This window comes from Coturnix japonica, chromosome 20 (assembly GCF_054131305.1).
Source record: "Coturnix japonica strain WE chromosome 20, WE-NBRP24, whole genome shotgun sequence".
NCBI lineage: Eukaryota > Metazoa > Chordata > Aves > Galliformes > Phasianidae > Coturnix > Coturnix japonica.
In genome coordinates this window covers 8994547-9013116 of record NC_140682.1, presented here as the reverse complement: position 1 = coordinate 9013116, position 18570 = coordinate 8994547, and the positions used below count along the sequence as shown (strand labels likewise).

General features: G+C 43.7%; 1 long non-coding RNA gene across 1 annotated transcript; it reads left to right on the top strand.

Annotated features, from left to right (window-relative positions):
* Positions 1-8135: 8135 nt before the first annotated feature.
* LOC146757605 (uncharacterized) lies at positions 8136-12808 on the top strand. Its single transcript, XR_014936107.1, has 3 exons — positions 8136-8283; positions 10197-10465; positions 12516-12808. It is a non-coding gene; the product is annotated as an uncharacterized LOC146757605 (long non-coding RNA).
* Positions 12809-18570: the final 5762 nt, after the last annotated feature.

Below are 18570 nucleotides of genomic sequence, written 5' to 3'. Positions count from 1 at the left end.
AACGCTCTGGCTGTGGGGTGCGTGCAGGGACACTGTAACCATACAGGGAAAGGCTTCCACTGCTTCCTCAAGCTGTAGTCCAGCCCTGCTACTGCTCTGTGGCACAAAGCCCTGAGGGATGTTCCATATTGTTAACCTATGTGAAGCCAGCTTCATGCACTGTGTTTTGTTGTTGCTGGGTGAGAGGGGGATGCACGTTGGTGAGAAGATGAGCATTGCTGGATCTGCCACGAGTGTCCCTTCTGCCTCTAAGAATATGTCCTAAGTAGGATGTGAACACTGCTGGCACTTCCTCATTGCACGTGCTTGGAGGATCTTCAGTTCTTGCACATTCAGGATGTCTGTCAGTGACTACGAGGAAATTCTCAAGTACTAGGAATTCCATGAAACAGTTGGAACGGGTAAGTGTCATCTTTGTAGAGAAACAGCACGCCTAACAGTCTGTCTCACCACTCTAGAATTAATCTGAGAATAGATTAACAGCTCTTGTCAGTTCTCTAAGTCAGGTTTCATTTGTATAAATTTGAAATTCGTTTTTTAAACCAGTTGGAAATTGTAATATTATATTAGAGAAGAATTCACACTCAACTTTAAGCATCTGTGTTTTGATTTGTAGGTGGCTTTGCAAACGTAAATCTTATGCGGCATCTTCTTACTGGTGAAAAAGTTGCACTAAAAATCATGGAGAAAGTTACTGTAGGGGTAAGCCAAAAGGCATTTAAATATGATAATATCTTCTGTTGGAGTTGTGGAGTTCTCAAGAACACGGGGGCAGGTGGGATGGTACATACGAATGCAGCCTACTGGTCCCATTGCCTTTTGAAAGATGCTGTAGAGCTGGAAAAAGTTTAACAGAGCACCACAAATCTTGTTGCTGGTTGTTCAGAGGGCAGTATTCTCTGGCTTTAAAATGGAGGAAGTTATTACATCATTACATTACATTACATTATTGTTACATTATTACAGCAACTTTACCAAAATGCCAATGAAAATGCTGAATGTTTTACTTTTCATTTTTCACAGCTCTGTTTCAGAATTTCTATGGGAGTGATGTCAGTCATTGCTGAGTTGATGTTGAATTGTGTACTGTCCCATATGTGCTTGTTCTGTTCCACAGCAGTCAGATGTGGTACCTGGTATGTCACAGTAGTTAGCGATTTCATCACTTGCTTTTATGGTCTCTTAAGGATGACTTGCCTCATGCTAAAACAGAAATTGATGCCATGAAGAACTGAAGTCATCAACATATTTGCCCATTGGATCACGTAAGAGAGACATCAAAGAAATATTTATAGTCATAGAGGTAAGAAATAGTTTCTGCTTTCTGTGCTGTCTTTCTTACTTATCTTTCTCTGATACTCTCTAAATGCATTTTCAGATAACCTTATCTTACAGGGAAGCTGTTTGATTGCATTGTTTCTAAGGACCGCCTTTTGGAAGAGGAAGCTCCAGTCTTTTTTTGACAGACTGTTTCAGCAATTGCTTCTGTTCACAGTCAGGGTTATGTCCAGAGACCTCAAACCAGTGAGCCTGAACTGCAGTCAGTCTTCCATAAATAATAATGAATGTGTTTTTATTTTTCTGTTGGCAGAGAGAGTTACAGTACTCCACTCCATTCCAGTGGACTGCAGGAGAGAACTGAAGGGGGGAGAAGTAACACAAAGTAGAACTCATGGGTTGAGATAGAATTATGTACTGAGATAGAGAAAAGGATAATAGTTATGATGAATGCAAAAGCAATTGCTCACCACCTACCAATCAGTGTCCAGTTAGCCTCCTAGTAGTGGAAGAGATTGACATGAAGTTATACCCCCTTCAAAACTCCTTCCACAATATGTCATATAGTATGGAATATCCTTTGGCCAGTTTAAGTCAGCTGTCCTAGTTCTGTTCCTTCTCACTTCCTTGGGCTCTCAGCTGAGATTGACTGTGGCTCTGTACAACGCTGCCTGGCAGCAACTGTAAGCATCACTGCGCTATCTCCATTGTTTCTCTAGAATGAAAACGTAGTATTATATCAGACACTGAAGAAGATAATTCAGTCCCAGCTGAAACTCAGACAATAACTTGTGCTTAGGATTCTTTCCCTACAGGAAATGTTAGATATTTATTGCTATGTGGTACTGTGTTCTGTAGCTGAGCTGGATTTTGTTATCCTTGAAGAAGTATCTTCCTCTGAAAGGGGAGTAAAACATGATGCTCCTAATGAGCGGAGCAGAGACACAGATCTGATCTGAGTGTTGGTTTCACATTTTTGTGATGCTCTTTGCTGCAGTTTGTATCTCGAGAGAAGCCCTTGTGGTGTCAGTCTGTTGTGTAACCTGCTCTAGTTTTGTGCCTCAAGGAAGAGTGATCCTTTAAACAAATGGTGGCTGTACAGAGGGTATGGGGTGAGATGCATTCCTCTGGCCCCATCCAATGGATTTTCTGTCACAAAGATCATTCTCCCCAGCTTCTCTTCTCTGAGTGGGAGCTTCAGCCCCCTGCACAGGCTGGAGGTCATCCATAGAACTTGCTTCAGAGTTTGTTTCAGGTTGTTATCCTTCCTGGCCAAAAACCAGATACAGTATTGTAGATGTGGTGCAATGAGTGTTGAAGCAGGAATGACTTGTCCTGGTCTGGTTGTGCTGCTTTTTAATGCAGCTGATGATCTTGTTGTACTTCTTTTCTGTCAGAGCACACTGCTGGCTTGCATTCAGCCTGTGGTCTCTCACCACTTGTCCTCCTAGTCCCCAGGTCCTTTCCAACAGATACAAGCTAGTATTTCCCACCTGGGATATTGGAAGATGGGAACTTGCCAGCAGTCAGTGAAGATCTCTGAGACAGCGAGAGCGAGCGAGCTTTGAGTAGACTGGGAACCACTGTCCACAGCAGGAAATAAGAGAAGAGAAAAGATGTTTCCTTGGGCATTTGGGTGGAAATCATTCCTGACTGCTTTCTCATCCACCGGGAAAATCTGCTGATTGACAATTTGAAGCTGATAGACTTTGGACTCTGTGCAAAGCCAGAGGTAAGAGGATGTGTTAATTCAAATACAATGTGCCCCCAAGTAATGCATGTTTGACCACCGTATGCAACAGGGGCTTGTCCAAACAAACTCCTTAAAATCAAGCTGTTTCTGTGGCTGACATGTCATTGCATCTTGTTTGGATTGGCCTGAACTGTATGAGAGTGGTTAACAGATTGCTCAGAAGCACAGGTAGATTATTTTCTCTAGCTAGACTCCCTGTTTTTGTAGTCTAAGCTGTAGATAATCTTGTAGGTATATCACCTGTCTTATGCAAGGGTCTGTAATAGGAGCATGGGGTTGGTGTGCCTAAGGAACCTTCTAAGGATCTGTATGTAGGATGAGATTGTGGATAGAATAAAATGACTTTTGCAGGTGACGTACAAATCCTGTGATTGCATATGCTTGAACTGAATTGTTTCTTGATCTTCAAACTGATTTCCAGAAGCCTTTATTAACATGTAAGATGGGTGCTGGTAAGAAAGAATGGGAAGACTGCCTTACTGATTCCAAGAGAATTACTTGTCCTCAAATGATTTTTCCTGGCCAAAGTTAGAGCCTCTCACAGGTAATCGAGACCAACAGGCTGTTGTTGCACAATCAACAGGCACAATCTAGATGATCAGCTGAGGAAAATAAAGCATCATGCCAAGGGTACTAGATAAGTGAGCAGCTTGAGATCTGCACATTTATGTGATACTCATGGTCTTAGACAATATTTGTTTAGTGAGGTCACATTGAATGAAAACAAAATCTAAGATTAATGAAAATATACAAAGGAGAAGAAGCCTCTGAGGCTTCTGAAGTGTTATGACCAGAAGACATAAACTCTGTTTTTGAAAGAGCAATTTGCTCTGTTAATTATCCATCATTTTTGTGCAGTCTGTTTTGTCAGACTTGTCTTTAGCTTCCAAGTTGTATGTGAAGACTTGTTTGCACTGTAATGCACAATGTACAAAAAATTGGGAGATGAAAATGTGAAGAGTTTTTCTATCTTTGATTTCATGTCTGGAATTTTGGAACCCACTACTTGCAGTTGTTAATCTGTCCAAACTGGTCTGGTTTGCAATGCCCTCATACTTCTTGAAAAGCTCTGCTGTTAAAGGCAGAACAATTCCTACTAGTGCCATGGCCCCACTGTTGTTCTAATTCTTGTTTCTTTGTTTTCCACACGCTGCTTTTCAAGCCTCCTTTTTCTTTACAGTCAAAGTGAGAATTGCACTGTGAGGTGTCTGAACCTTGTTGTGCCTCTACATAAAGAGAACAGCAGCAAAGCCTGACAGGTGACTGTGCTGACAGCTCTCGTAGCCAGTAACACGTAACTGTGCTAAATCCCTTGTGACGGCTTTGATTTAATTTTTGCCAGTGAAATCCTTGTAAAAGGAACTGCAGCAGTGTGATGAGCTAAGGTGAAGATGCTGGTTTTAGTAGTGCTCTAAGCTGAGTGGAAGGGCAATTGAATGAGGGTTATATGCTTTCTGTGGACAATAAGGTTGTGGTGCTGTTGGGGTGGGTCCAGAGGAGGGGCCACTGTGATGATCAGAGGGTTGGAGCAGCTCCCCTATGAGGAAAGGCTGGATTGTGGCTCTGGGCAGCCTGGTCTGGTGGTTGGCGACCCTGCACATAGCAGGGGGTTGGAACTGGATGATCTTTGAGATCCTTTTCAACCCAGGCCATTCTATGGCTGTACAGTTCCATACTGGAACAAATATAAAATGCTAACTATGTAAAACATGGAGTCAAACCTGTGTGATTTGTCCACACCAGGAGGTGAATAGAAAACAATTTGTAAGCTACAAAGCTGCTTGCATGAAAGGAAAAGAAAATAAAACTACAAGAAAAAGGGAAAACCTTCCTGAAAATAGGAAGAATAATGGACCTGACATGAAATTTGGGTGAAGCTGCCTGATTTTATGAAGCTATTCCCATTATTTTCTTGGTGCTGTGTTTCCCAAATGAGTGGTTTCTGGCTGTGCTGCAGCACCAGTCTGCATGTGAACATCAGCTCTATTCACCATCTGGGAAGATTAGGACTTCCCTTCTCCCACCAGCACCACTGAATTACAGTTACTCAGTGGTTAAACAAAGGAATCCTTAAAGAAGGGTTTACAGCTGTCGTGTTATCTGAAGTGCTTGGGGCATTCTGATGCTATTAAGCTCTATGTATTAACAAGTTCAAAAAGAAAAGGTAGGCATCTGATTGTTGTGCCAGTTTCTAAGTGATTTGGAAAGCTGTACCACCCAACCACTCCTTCTGTTTGATGGAGGTGACAAAGCTCAGTTTAATTTCTGACTGCTGTTTAAATCCTGAAGCTGGAGCTGGTTCCTGGAGCAGAAAAAGCTCGGAAGCTGTCCCTCCTACAAGCAGGCACCTCTGAGCAAAATATGACATCTCGATTTCTGATGGTAAGGTCAGGAGATCTGATTCCAGCGTCTAGCTTTCGGCTTCATGCTATGTTAGTGGGACCTTTGGCATCTAGCACTGACCAACAGCAACTGACAGGCTGGTAACAGTGCACCCCAAAACAGTTATGTGTCTATTTATGTTATGAGGGAAAATTGCATTGCATTGAGATTTCCTATTTTTACACTTTGCAGATCTAACTCGCTGCTGGAAAAATCCTGTACGCCATGTTCACACCATTTTCTATGAGCTGGATGAGTCTGTTGTTGGCATTTTAATACCATTGACCAGGCAGGCAATATGTATGGAGTATTTGGCTCTCTCTACAGTCATGAATGTTTGAGTATCTTCAACATGTGGCTCATTGCTTCCATTTCAGGCTGCCCAGAGAAGCTGTGGATGCCTGTCCTTGGTGTTGAAGGCGAGGTTGGATGGGTGATGGGCAGCCTGAGCTGGTTAGTGGGCAGCCAGCCCATGGCAGGGTTTTTAGAACTTAATGATCTTGAAGGTTTCTTCCAACCCAAGCCCTCCCGTGATCCTATGATTCTATGATTTCATTCAGGTTTATTAAGATGAGATGAGTTCTCCTAAATGCGCTGTTCTCCATATGATTATAATTGGAGTCTAGATGGGTGACTGAAACCAGACACCAAACTTTCTGATGGCCAAAATGAAATGAAATCAATCCTTTACTGTGTCAGTAGTCTGTAACTAGAGCCCATCAGGTAATTCCCAGCCTCCTGCCTGTATCAGTGGCTGCACACAGTGAAAAAGTCTGATGGGATTTTAACCTCTAAAATGTTCCAAAGCAACCAGAGGGTGAATATATTCACTATGCAAATACCTGCAGGAATAAGCTTGTCATGTATGTCCTCAGGTACCACAGTAGTTAATGGTGGGACTCAGTAGGTCATGCTGAAAGTTGAGTCTGCTGATCTTGAAGGTCTTTTCCAGCCTACATGACCTTATGCTAATATTTCTGTATTTCTTTCTGTTCAGCTCCCAGAAAACCTCCCACCCAGCCCCCAGCTGACCCCGTGGTGAAAAATAAAACAGAAACCTCAGTGACACTGGCATGGTCCCCTCCGAAGATGCAACGCCCCATTCCAATCGATGGCTACATTGTGGAAGGCAATAAACTAACTGGCTTCACGTGGGTGAGGTGCCACGAGTCTCATGTCCCCATCCCAGAGTTCACGGTGAGCAATCTGTCTGAAGAGGCTGATGATCAGTTCCGAGTGTCTGCAGTCAATGCACATGGACAGAGCCCGTCTCTGGAATTCCCAGGGAGCATGCACCTTGGTAAGCACAAAAACCCCAATGGAAATGGGTCAGTGTGAGCTGAGCAGCTGTGTTGGTTCCCTGAAGATGTTTCCTTTGACTTTAAGGATAGTAGTGCATTAACACACCAAAGGCTTTCCTTTATTACTAGTTCTCCTGTCAACCTCCAGCTACCACTAAAGTGATACAAGTTCTGTTTCTGTGACAGAGACATGAATATCCTTATCTTTTGATATCACACATGTGCAAGAGGCAGAACTTTCTGTAACAGATCTTAAGCATAGAAGTGCTTCTTCCAGCACTCATGCAAAGGGAGAAGTAGAAATGTGCCTATGATTAAATCTTCCATCCATAAATGAGATACCAGACTTGCATCTAAAGAGCATTAAGACATCCATGTTGTTCTTCCTCAGACCCAGTCCTGGCTGTGAAATCCCCCCTAACAGCTGGTGAAGCTGTACCTGGAGGGGATGCCATGTTTACTACTGATCTTACAACAATGTGTTGCAGCACTTGGTACCTCAGTGGTAAAGTCTTACAGGAAAGCGAGACCTGCATCATCAAGAGAATCCAAACTACTCACAGCCTAATCATAAAGAACATCACCAAGAATGATGGTGGAGCAGAAGTGAAATTTGTTGCCGAAAATGTTGATGTCAGCAGCAAGATGAGAGTGAGAGGTGTTTGCTTTGATCCTTCTCCTTTCCTCTTACAGTCAAGGCATAGTTGCTGTAATCTGCTGATTAGAACTGGGGCTGCAGGCATTCACTGACTGTACCAAATACCTGAAATTGCATCCCATGGACTGACGTGAGTCCCGGTAATGACCTAAACATGATAGCACTGAGTGTAGGGTAAGCCAGTCTACCCAGCTGCTTGGTATCTGAACCAGATTGCTTCATGCCAGCTGATGAATGTCTGCAGTTCACAGCTATTGGCCAGTGCATTCAGTCACCAGGTTTACCACTGCATCACCATAGAGCAGTACTTTCAGCTCCAGGTTCAGACAGCCTTTCTGATTGCACTGGAATAATTTAGAAGTAGGGGAGCAATCATTCCAATAATATCTCTATCAATCAGCTTTGCATGACAAAATAGAACAAATAAACATTCATGATGGGAGGACCTGTTTGTCATTGGGTGGAAACCTCTGCAGAAGCATGTTTAGAGCATTATTAATCAGTAGAAGGAGATGTTTGGTTGATTTTTACTTAGTAAATCCGGCAAGAAGACCAAATGAAATATCTTGAATTGCTCAGCACTGACACAATGATGAGTGCAGGAACAGAAGGTGATACTTTTTCAGAGATGTTGCAGCAAACATTGACCACGTTAGCCTGATATCAATTGAACTAACGAGGCCTTTGCTCCTGACAGGTGCTGCAGTGAGATTTACCAATAAGAGCAAAGATGTAGAAAAGATCTCCGGCTGCGTGAGGAAGCCAAATTGCAGGCTGAGCTTTCAGACACAGGCGCTACTGTGGAGTGGATGAAGGATGGGAAGGAGCTCAAGGCCAGTGAAAAATAGGAACTGCACATTGTGGGGAAGAAACACACCCTGAAAATTCACAACGTCTCAATGGATGATGCTGTAAGTTGTCAGTGCATCTGTGAGGGGGATAAAATGCATGAGTTTGCATGATGAGGCTCTTCATCATCTTCTGCTGGCTTGTCACCCTTGTTGATCCATGGAGAAACAAGAAAGGCCTAGAGTAGTGTATGCACTTTGGCATTGGAGAGCTTACTTAATTGCTTCTTCTCAAAGAACAAACTCCAGAGAGTCATGGAGACATCTCCAAACAGAATTGAATAATGGGACTAAATTGATGGAGAGCAGAACTTCCTGCCACGGCTTGTCAGCTAGTCTTAATTTTGCTTTTCTTCTCTCTGTCATGTTAGCATAATATTTCATACTGGCAGGTCTGCCCAAAGAATTAAATGAATTAGCTGATGGACGTTTCCATGTGCTTTGCACTGTAATGTGACTATCAAATGAGTAATCAATGCTGTTATTTTAAAATCTGTGTTGGCAAGCTGTAAGACAAACAGCTGCTGTTGGTAGCTTGGTTACTGCAGAATCGGCTTTTGTGTATCTCATAGATAGGGAAGAGACCCTTAAGGGTCAGCTAGTTGGACTCTTTTGCAATGAACAGGGGCACCGCAGCTCCATCAGGTGCTCTGAGCCCTGTCCATCCTGACTTTGAACATCCTCAGGCTCACAAATCTTATACCTATGCCACACACTCGCAGTATTTCACCATTCAGCATCACCACTTGTATCTTCTCTTGTTGTAAATCAGAGCTAGCTGGTAAATCATCTGCTGTGCGGGTCAGCTGTGTCTCTCCCATGGGCATCACGTGGCTGCTGGGAGGCTTTGAAGAGCTGCAGCCAGAGGTGTGTCACCCGCTGGGCCTCGTGCCCAAAGGAGCCCACAGGAAAGTGTTGTTGCAGTTTGTCATGCACTGCACTGCCATGAGACTTGACGTGCCAGACATCCTCTGACACGTGAGCTCCTGCATCCAGGCAGGACATCTGAGACGTCTCCTTCAGCCTGACGTGGCTGCAGTTTCACACTGGTTTTACTAAGGAAGGAGAAGGCACGTGGATGAAACTCTTTTCGTGCTCTTCCTTCCAGACCTGTCAACCTGTGATCCATGCTGGTGGAAAAACAGAGATCTCAGCAGCATCCATCCTTTTCAGGGAGGTTGGGAAGAGGAGATGGTGTTATCCCATAAAGGGAGGTGGGGAACTCGCACAGGCTGCCCAGGGAGGTGGTGGGATCCCTGGAGGTGTTCAGGAACTGTGGAGATGTGGCCCTGATGGATGTTATCAGGGGGCATGGTGGGGTGGGTTGGGGTTGGAATCAAAGGAGGACCCCCATGTATTTCAGCAGGAAGCACTACTGGTAATAAGACCTTTGGAGCAAATCCTGGTAGGGCCACGCTCAGCTGGTCCAGTCCGGAGGCTGTTTCTCCTTACTGCAGTATCTGCAGTGAAAACCAGCACCTGCTTTTGTGTGTCTGGGCTCACATCCAGCAGTGGTGAGGGGACTACAATGATAAGAGACAGTTCCTGAAAAAATGAATTAAATTTGACTGTATGATAGGACGGAGTTAAATGTATTTACAGGATCTCAGGCATCCCAGTGTCCATCAGCTGGCTCTCGAGCTCCTAAATACAGGCATTCTGTAGAACGTTGTTGAATTTGTATTATCCATCTGTGTTCTTGGAACTGCAGAACAAATGCATGCATAATCCAGACTTTGATTTTAGCAGCTCTGACTGTGCTGTCTCAACTTGGGCTTCTTCCTTTGGCTCTGTCCCCTGTACAGTGTATGTCCTTCAACTTGTGGAGATAAGGTAATCTGGTACGTGGTCAAGCAATTAGAACTAGGAATAAACGTGTATCTTTGGTCTTACGATAAATGAATGCCTCATGGTCACCAATGTCCCTGCAGTTCTTTACCATCATACATATTTTGTGTGTCCATATTTTGTTTCAGCACTGGCAGACTTCATAAACAAAGAGACAACTGGAGGAGTTATCAGGGCAGTTGCTGGAAAACACGCTGAATTTGTTTCTGAGACCTCTGAAGCCAATGTCATGGTGAAGTGGTACAAAAATGGCAAAGAAATCACGACCAGCAAGAAATTCACAATGGAAGATAAAGGGAAACTGCATAAGCTTGTGGCTTCAGCTGTAACGAAAGAAGACGAGGGAACATCTGCAAAATTGGAGATGACACTCTGATTTTTGATTGGAAAGTCTCAGGTAAGTTTGTGAGGCAAACATGGGATCACAATCCATGTAAAGCACTTCAGACTTAATTCATTTGATTTGTCCAGCCCTGTGGGTTTCCAGTATTTAGGACAAAGATTGCATAGCTCTATTGAAGCAATTCTGACCTTACTGTTGTCCCTATGCAAATCCACAGGATGAGCAAATAATGTAACTGTGTTGTGATGAATTCAGGACAGCCTTAGCTCCAAGTGACGCTGGAGTCATGACTTGAGCCCTCACATCTGGGCTTCATTCTTCTAGTTCATGAATTGCCTCAGCACTTACATCATCTTTAAACCTCTGACTGAAATGGTCCTAAGTTATTAGCATGGGAATCCTGTCTCCTCTTCTGACAAATTAAACTCCACATTTGGAGAGTTGAGTGTCTCCTGCTGTACCCAAAGGACGTTGTGATCTCTGAGGTGTCTCCCTGAGGTGCTGTAAGCACAGCCATTAGCTCATAGTACAAGTAAAGCACTGTCAGGTCAAGCCTGGAGGAGTAATGCTTGTCACTGACATGTTCCTGTTCAGGGTGGAGCTGGAGGGTAAAATAACACAAGAAATTGTCATTGATATTCAATATCTGTGAAATTCAGCTGGCTGCATTCACAGAACCTGGCGTTAAGATCTGTTTTCTGGTTTCTATCCTGAGCCTATTTTCCATAACCCAGTCCTCATTTATGAACTGAAGCTCTACTGAAAGCCTTTCGCTGTGTATGCTCATGCTGCAGTACAGCGTTGTGACATCTAACAGCACATTCACATTCCTCTGATCACAGGATCCTTAAGGTTGATTAAGACCCTCTAGTCCGACTGCTCACCCATCACCATCATGATGCTCACCATCAGCTAGCTAAAAACTCAGCAGAGATGATAGATCAAGCACAACATTGGATTTGGGGTGGCTAGAGAATCCTAAGATATTGAAGGATTGCTTGCAGGTGGTGTTGGCTCAGGTATTCACCCTGCATTCCACCTCCCGTTCTGTTTGGTTGAGAATCATGCATTCTGCAATTTCACTTTGTAATTCAAAGACCCTGGCTTTATCTGTTGACAAACTGATCTAAAACAAGCCAAGAAGACTCCGTTGGAACTGGTTGATGCAGAACAAAGGCATCCCCAAAGGACAAGTTGCACTGTTTGATGAACATTATTGGATGAGAGCTAAGCTAAGATTTAAAAAGTTCTGGGGCTGTCTCTGAGCATCAAATACAGAGGAAGCCTGCATGATTCCCTGAGAATGGATACCTCCTACTTTGGTGTTGGGTTAAGGGAACACTAGCAGTAACTCCTATCACAAAATGTCACATGGTTCATACAAAAAAGTCATCAAGAGGGCTTAATTAATAGCACCAAATGGTCACAAGATGGTCTTAGGGCAGGGAAGTAATCTATCTATGTGATATTGATTGATGCTATTAGTTCTTAACAGCTTGACTCTAGAAGGACTGTTGTTCTTTGGTCACCTAGTTTTAAAAGAATAGATGTCTCCTGTCTATTACAATTTTTAAGGCATTATTTGTTCACTGATGCCATAAATGTGCCTGGCATAGTAATTGTCCTTGGTATATTCAGTGACTGAAAGCGACAGTTGTTGCTCTAAGAAATGCAGTACTAAGCTAGGTCTGCCTGTAGCTGACAGCCATCAGCTTGCTCCTCAGGCAGGTTGTGTCTGGATGGAATGAAGGGCATGAAATACTAATGTGCTCATCAAACGCTGCTTGTTAGCTTAGAGACAAGGTGTTGAATAGGTTTGTTCATGTACTGCAAACAGGTTACTTATCTGCCTTCATTTTAGCTTCAGAAGAACATGTGCAGAATACAGAATTGATTAAAAGAAATAAGAACTGTCTGCATAGAACTTACTCTTTCCTTACACAGGAGAATCAAGCACACGTTTGTATGTGAGTACCTCCAGAGGTGAAACTCGATCCCCCAGATGTAATGAGCATAGACATTACAATCAGTTCTAACTGTATCTTAATGCTGTGCTGAATAAGCCTGAGTCAGGATGTAAACCACTTTATCTTTTTTTCTTCAGATGAAGCCATTAATTCTGTCAGCAAGTCCAAAACGACTCCAGAAATATCAGTCAGTCCTTCTGAAGACCTGGAGCTGGTGTGTGAGGTGTCAGCTGCAAGCGGAGCTGTCGTATGGAAGAAAGATCAAACAGAGGTGAACCAGGACCAGAGGACATCCATCATCTCCCAGGGGACGCACCACAATCTCATGGTCAAAAATGTGACCCTGAAAGACCAAGGCAGCTACAGCTGTGAAACAAAAGATGACAAAGCAACATTCCAAGTGAAAGTCAGAGGTGAGAAAATGCTTGGAATCCCAGAGATAAAGGAACTCTTCATTTGGTGTGTCTTGCATTTGGAGGATCAACTGACAGCCTCTCTGGTGCAAAACACTTTGGCTATAGGACTTTCTCTGTCATCTAGTGTCATAGCAACACTTTTCTACATGTGCTTTTCCATCCAGGAATGAATTACTGCAACAAACCATAGGCAAGGAGGGTAACTTGTGCAGCTCTTGTAGTCAGCTGGTGTCTGCAGGGTTACAGTGCAAGAGCACACGAGGCATGCAAGGAGTGAGAAAAGGGGAGGTGGTTGAAGAGATCTGGTTACAAAATTTGAATGACACAATGAGGTGGAAAATGCCACTAATCAGACTCATAAATGACCTGGGTTGCAAAGGCCCACAGTGCCCATCCAGTTCCAAACCCCTCCTATTTGCAGGGTTGCCAACCAGCAGCCCAGGCTGCCCAGAACCACATCCAGCCTGGCCTTGAATGCCTGCAGGGATGGAGCATCCACAGTCTCCTTGGGCAACCTGTTCTAGAGGGCCGTTCCCTTCTGATTTACTGGAAATGTAGAGAGACATCAGAAGAAAAAAAGAGAAGGGAGGAGGTTCAGCAGTGCATGCAGGGTTCTAAATCTCATGTCCAAATCTGCTATCAGACTGCGAAATATTTAGCTTTGTGATATGATGTGATATGATATGATATGATATATGATATGATATGATATGATATGATATGATATGATATGATATGATATGATATGATATGATATGATATGATATGAAATGATATGCTTATCATTTCCCAAGGCAAAATAGAGGGGAAAGTATTTTCCTGTCTTAATGAGGCATCACGATGCTCCCTGTGAAGGGCAAGTATAGTGAAAACGGGGAACTGGAGTTAGCTCTGCAGCAGACTACAGCAAAACGGTGTGGCTGTTGTGATGTCCCTGCAGAGAAAGAAGACGTGTTTACAAACAAGGACAAGGTACAAAAGGAGGTGAAGGCTGTACTGACTCAAAATGCCACGCTGAGCTGCGAGGTGGCCCAGGAGAAGACTCACCAAGATTCATGTCACAGGTGAGAGAAATTGTTTGGACTGTATTGAACCCCCCAACAAAGAATGAGGGGAAAGTTAAGTGGTTTGACACATTCAGCCCCAGCATTCAGTAGTGTAGACCGTGCTTAAATTCTGTTTAATTCATGCACTGTTTTGTTTGCCTTCTGAAGCTATTACTGCAGAGGACTTGGGTAGCCTCAGCTTAAGATGGGCTGGAAATAACTGGGGAATTTCCCTGGGGATCTCAAGTAGATGCAATGATAGCAAAATGAGAAGTCAGTAATTACAGGGGAAATTAAAGAATATTAAAGATATCTTCAGGGCACAAGCACACCTCTGCAAATGCTTCTTCCTAAATAGTCTCAGAGACAGCATTTGGTCACAATGCTAGAAGGCAGCATTGGTGGTTTCTATTAAATTAAAGAAACCTGCAACTAAAAAGGTTTTCCTGTATTTTCTTTTGTTTTCTTCTCTATAGCAGGTACAAAAGAAATGCTTAAAAACAGAAAGGCTTCAAGCTGGTGCTTTTCTTTCCAGAAATGGAGGAAGACAGGCGTTCTATTTATTAGGAGAGTCTGATAAGAAAGTGGAAAAAGGCTTTTTACCAGGGTCTGTAGCAACATAACAAAGGGCAATGGTTTCAAAAGTGAAGAGGGTAGACTCAGTTTGGACATGAGAAAAGTTCTTTATGATGAGGGTGGTGATACACTGGAACAGATTGTCCAGTGAAGGTTGTGGGTGACTCATCATTGGGAGTGTCCAAGGCCAGGCTGGATGGGGACCCTGGGCAGCCTCATTTAGTGAATGATGTCCCTGACCACGGCAAGAGGTTGGACTGGATGATCTTTAAAGCTTCCTTCTATACCCAAACCATTCTATGATTCCATATGGGAAACCATTTTATTACTGCCTCTGAAAACTCAGGAGATATTAGAACTGTTTTCAGAAATAAGTAGGTGAGAAAAATACATTTCCTCACTATGACTTAATCACAAACAGAATTTAACCTTGACCCTCACCTGGCTTTTGCTGGCAAAGCAACTTACAGCTGTCAGCTTGTTTGGACAATGTAATGCCTGTCCCCGTGTATGAAACAGACTTTTCAATGACTGCGTATGCTGGTGTGCTGCTGGACAGTGGGGAAAGGGGTGTTTTTTAATTTTTGAAGATTTTGGAACATGATACTGGTGGAATTGAAAACAAGTTTAGGGCTATCTAAGCTGTTTTGGTCTGGCAGGGAGGAAGTTCTTCACTGGCAATTGATATAGTTCAGATGTTGACATTCAGTTCATAGCACTGTCAGGAAATGTGAGTGGGAAAGCTGTCCTCAACGGTACAGTCCAAAGACTAATTTGGGCATTTGGGGAATGCTGTGTAGAAAAGATTCATGTCTTAAATGTGCCCATTTGCCTTCAATTCCAGAAGCAGAAGATGTTTTTATCAACAAGGAGAAGGTGCAGAAGGAGATGAAGGCTGCACCAACAGAAAATGCCACACTGTGCTGCGAGGTGGCCCAGGAGAAGACGGAGGTGAAGTGGTACAAGGAAGGGAAACTGATCACCTCGAGCAAGAACTTCAAGGTGGAGTCAGAGGGCAAACAGCGTCGGCTGGTGGTGAGCCAGGTGGAGAAGAAAGATGCAGGGGAGTACAGCTGCAAGGCTGCTGGCCAGAAACTCACCTTCAAGATTCATGTCACAGGTAAGACAGGTGTTGTCTGAAATACAGCAGAGAACAGTAAAGTAAAATCTAGTTTCTATTATACAGTGGTCCAGTTGCAGTAGTCTGTGCTGAGGTTTTTTCCCTATACTTGATTGCCTGGGTTTGTAGCAAGTATTTGGTTTTAGTATGGCACAAAGACCTGTTTCAGTCTGTCTGTAGAACAATAATTAGTAATATATGTACAATGGAAGCAGTGTTCAAGTAATTATTCTAATCCCTCCTGTGCCTGAGATCCCAAACTGTAATTCTTGTTCACCGAAACATTTGACTAAGAGCAGTATGTGCAGTGAGGCTGGAGTGCATGTTGTACGTGCAGCCTTTCATGGCAGGAGAAGCAGGAACTTCTCCTAGTAGTACACTGCCTTTTTACTATGCCTTTATGTTGGAGGCTGCATCTGGATAGGTGAGTCTGCTACTCACAGTAAGAGACCTGGTAGAGCTGACTATTCCCAGAGCTCAAAGTAAGATAGATATCTGCAAATCACACACAAAGAACAAAGGACTGCGTTGGTGAGCATATTTCCTTTGTGCCTTTGACAGTCACAGTTGTGGCAATGGTAGATGCCATGAGGAGTCTGTTCAGGAAGCCAGGAGTACTGTTCTGGGTCATGAAAAGGCAGCCAGTGGTTTGACTATCACATGTTTATGTGTTTTGATGTTTCACAGTGGGTCTTAAGTAAAAGGAACTCAGGTTTTGGTTGCCTGCAGGACAGATGTTCTTTTGGGTTCAATATGTTTGCATAGTGACATGCAACCATGGGACTGGTGTTCAAGGACCCTCTTGGTTCCTTCAGTTCCTAGGTTCTTTCTTGCCTAGATTTGACACTTAATTTCAACAGAAGAGCTGATATTCTCTAGTGAAGGCTATTAGTTTGGGCACAAGTGGTAACCTAAACCTGTTCCAACCTGTACATACAAACCTGCAAGATGGTCTCATTTCAGTCCTTCTGTTTTTCTTTTTTTCCCTCAGAGCCAAAACCTGTGTTTATAAGCAGGTGCAGAAAGAGGTGAGTGCTGCCCTGGCAGCAAGTGCCTCCCTCAGCTGTGAAGTAGCACAGGATACAACCGAAGTAGAATGGTACAAGGATGGAAGACTGCTTGCCTCCTCCAGAAAGTTCAGAATGGAATCTGTGGGCAAAACACGGCGTCTGGTTGTGGAGCAGCTGGAGAAGAAAGATGCTGGAGAATACATCTGCGAGGCTGCTGGCCAGAAGATGACCTTCGAGCTGGAAACAACTGGTGAGCATTCAGAAATTCTCAGCCAGGATTTTGTAGCCTTGTTGTGAACTGGGTTTTAGGGTGAAATCTCAGTTTTCTTTGCACCTGACAGTGTGAGAATTTGCTCTGGCCCTTTGTGTACCTCCCCGGTGCTCAGCTGTTCCTTCCCTTACTTGGGGATAACGTCATTTATTCAAGGTGATGTCCAAACGGGCTTGTTAACAGTCCTCTGCAGTGCTTTAAGCTGTCATAGGTCAGCCAGAATTTCTGCATGTTCTATAGCCATTCCTACATGTTGAAAACACTGCACTGTGCTTAAGCTTCAGCATATGTTCCAGTAAGTACAGTTCCATTAATTCTACGGAATTGGGTGAATTAGGCATAGATCTGAAGGCTGCCTTTGCCCAGTGCAGAGATGGAAGGACTAATGTAGATTTGACTTGATATTTTCCCTTCTAGGATGGGAAGGAGCTCCGTCAAAGTAAAAAAGTGGACATTACTTCCCAGGGAAATAAGAGAAGTCTCATTATTCACAGGTGGTGAACTCTCATTTTCTCTCTCAGTCTGCAACCAGGTTGGGTTGCTGTTTCAGTACTGGCTGTTTTATGCAGGAACTCTGCTCCTGAGGTTAATCCAAGTTGTATCCAGGCCCTTCAGAAGGAAAGGGAAATAGCAGCACAGAAATATGGTCTGATTCTGACATAAAGAAGTGCAGACCTGGAGAGTTAAAAGGGATTGTGTGATGTTCAAGGGATTTTGAAGCAAAGATGTCCCCTAGGTAAGATTTGTGGCTGACATTCCCCATACACTGTGGGCACACAAGGTAAGGAGAGACTAGTGATGAGCATGCAGAGAAGCCAATGATTCAGACAGGTTTGTAGTGACACGACATTGTAGAGTTCTGTCTAGTTCTCCTTGGCATAGTTTGGAAAATAAAGATGAAGAGATTGGTGGTAACCAATATGGCTTCCTCAAGGTCAAGCCATGCCTGACAAACTTGGTGGCCTTTCATGATGGAGTAACAGCATCAGTGGATAATGGGAGAGCAACTGACATCATCTACTTGGACTTGTGCAGAGCATTTGATCCCGTCCTGCATGACATCCTGGTCACCAAACTGGAGAAAAATGGTTTTGATGGATGGACCAGTTGCAGGATAGGGAACTGTCTGGATGGTCACACTCAGAGAGCAGCAGTCAATAGCTCAGTGTCCAGGTGGAGGGTGGTGTTGGGACCAGTGTTATTTAACATTTTTGTAGGCAACATGGAGAGTGGAATCAAATGAACCCTCAGCAAGTCTACAGATGACACCAAGCTGAGCGGTGCTGTTGATGTGCTAGAGGGAAGGGATGCTACCCAGAGGGACCTGGACAGGCTGGAGAGGTGGGCCCTTGGCAGCCTCATGAACTTGAGTGTGGCCAAGTACAAGGCCCTGCACCTGGGTCAGGGCAATCCCAAGCACAGGCACAGGCTTAGAGGAGAATGATTTGAGAGAAGCCTTGACCCTGAGGAGAAGAGTTGGTGTGGAGGGAGGTGTCCCTGCCTATAGCAGGGGGATTGGAACTAAATGACCTTAAAGATTCAGTCAGTTCTATTGTTTTTCTACCCTTAATTTTGCTTGAAAGGTTTTAGAATAAATGAGATTCTGGTTTCCATGAAAACTGTTTGCAGGGAGCTCCATTGTAGCTAGTAAGTCTATCTTTAAGTTCAAGGGCAATAATGCATTGACTGTGTTGAAGAGAGAAATGACTCAGGAATGGATGATGGTTTAGAATAAAACATAATCCTACTCATT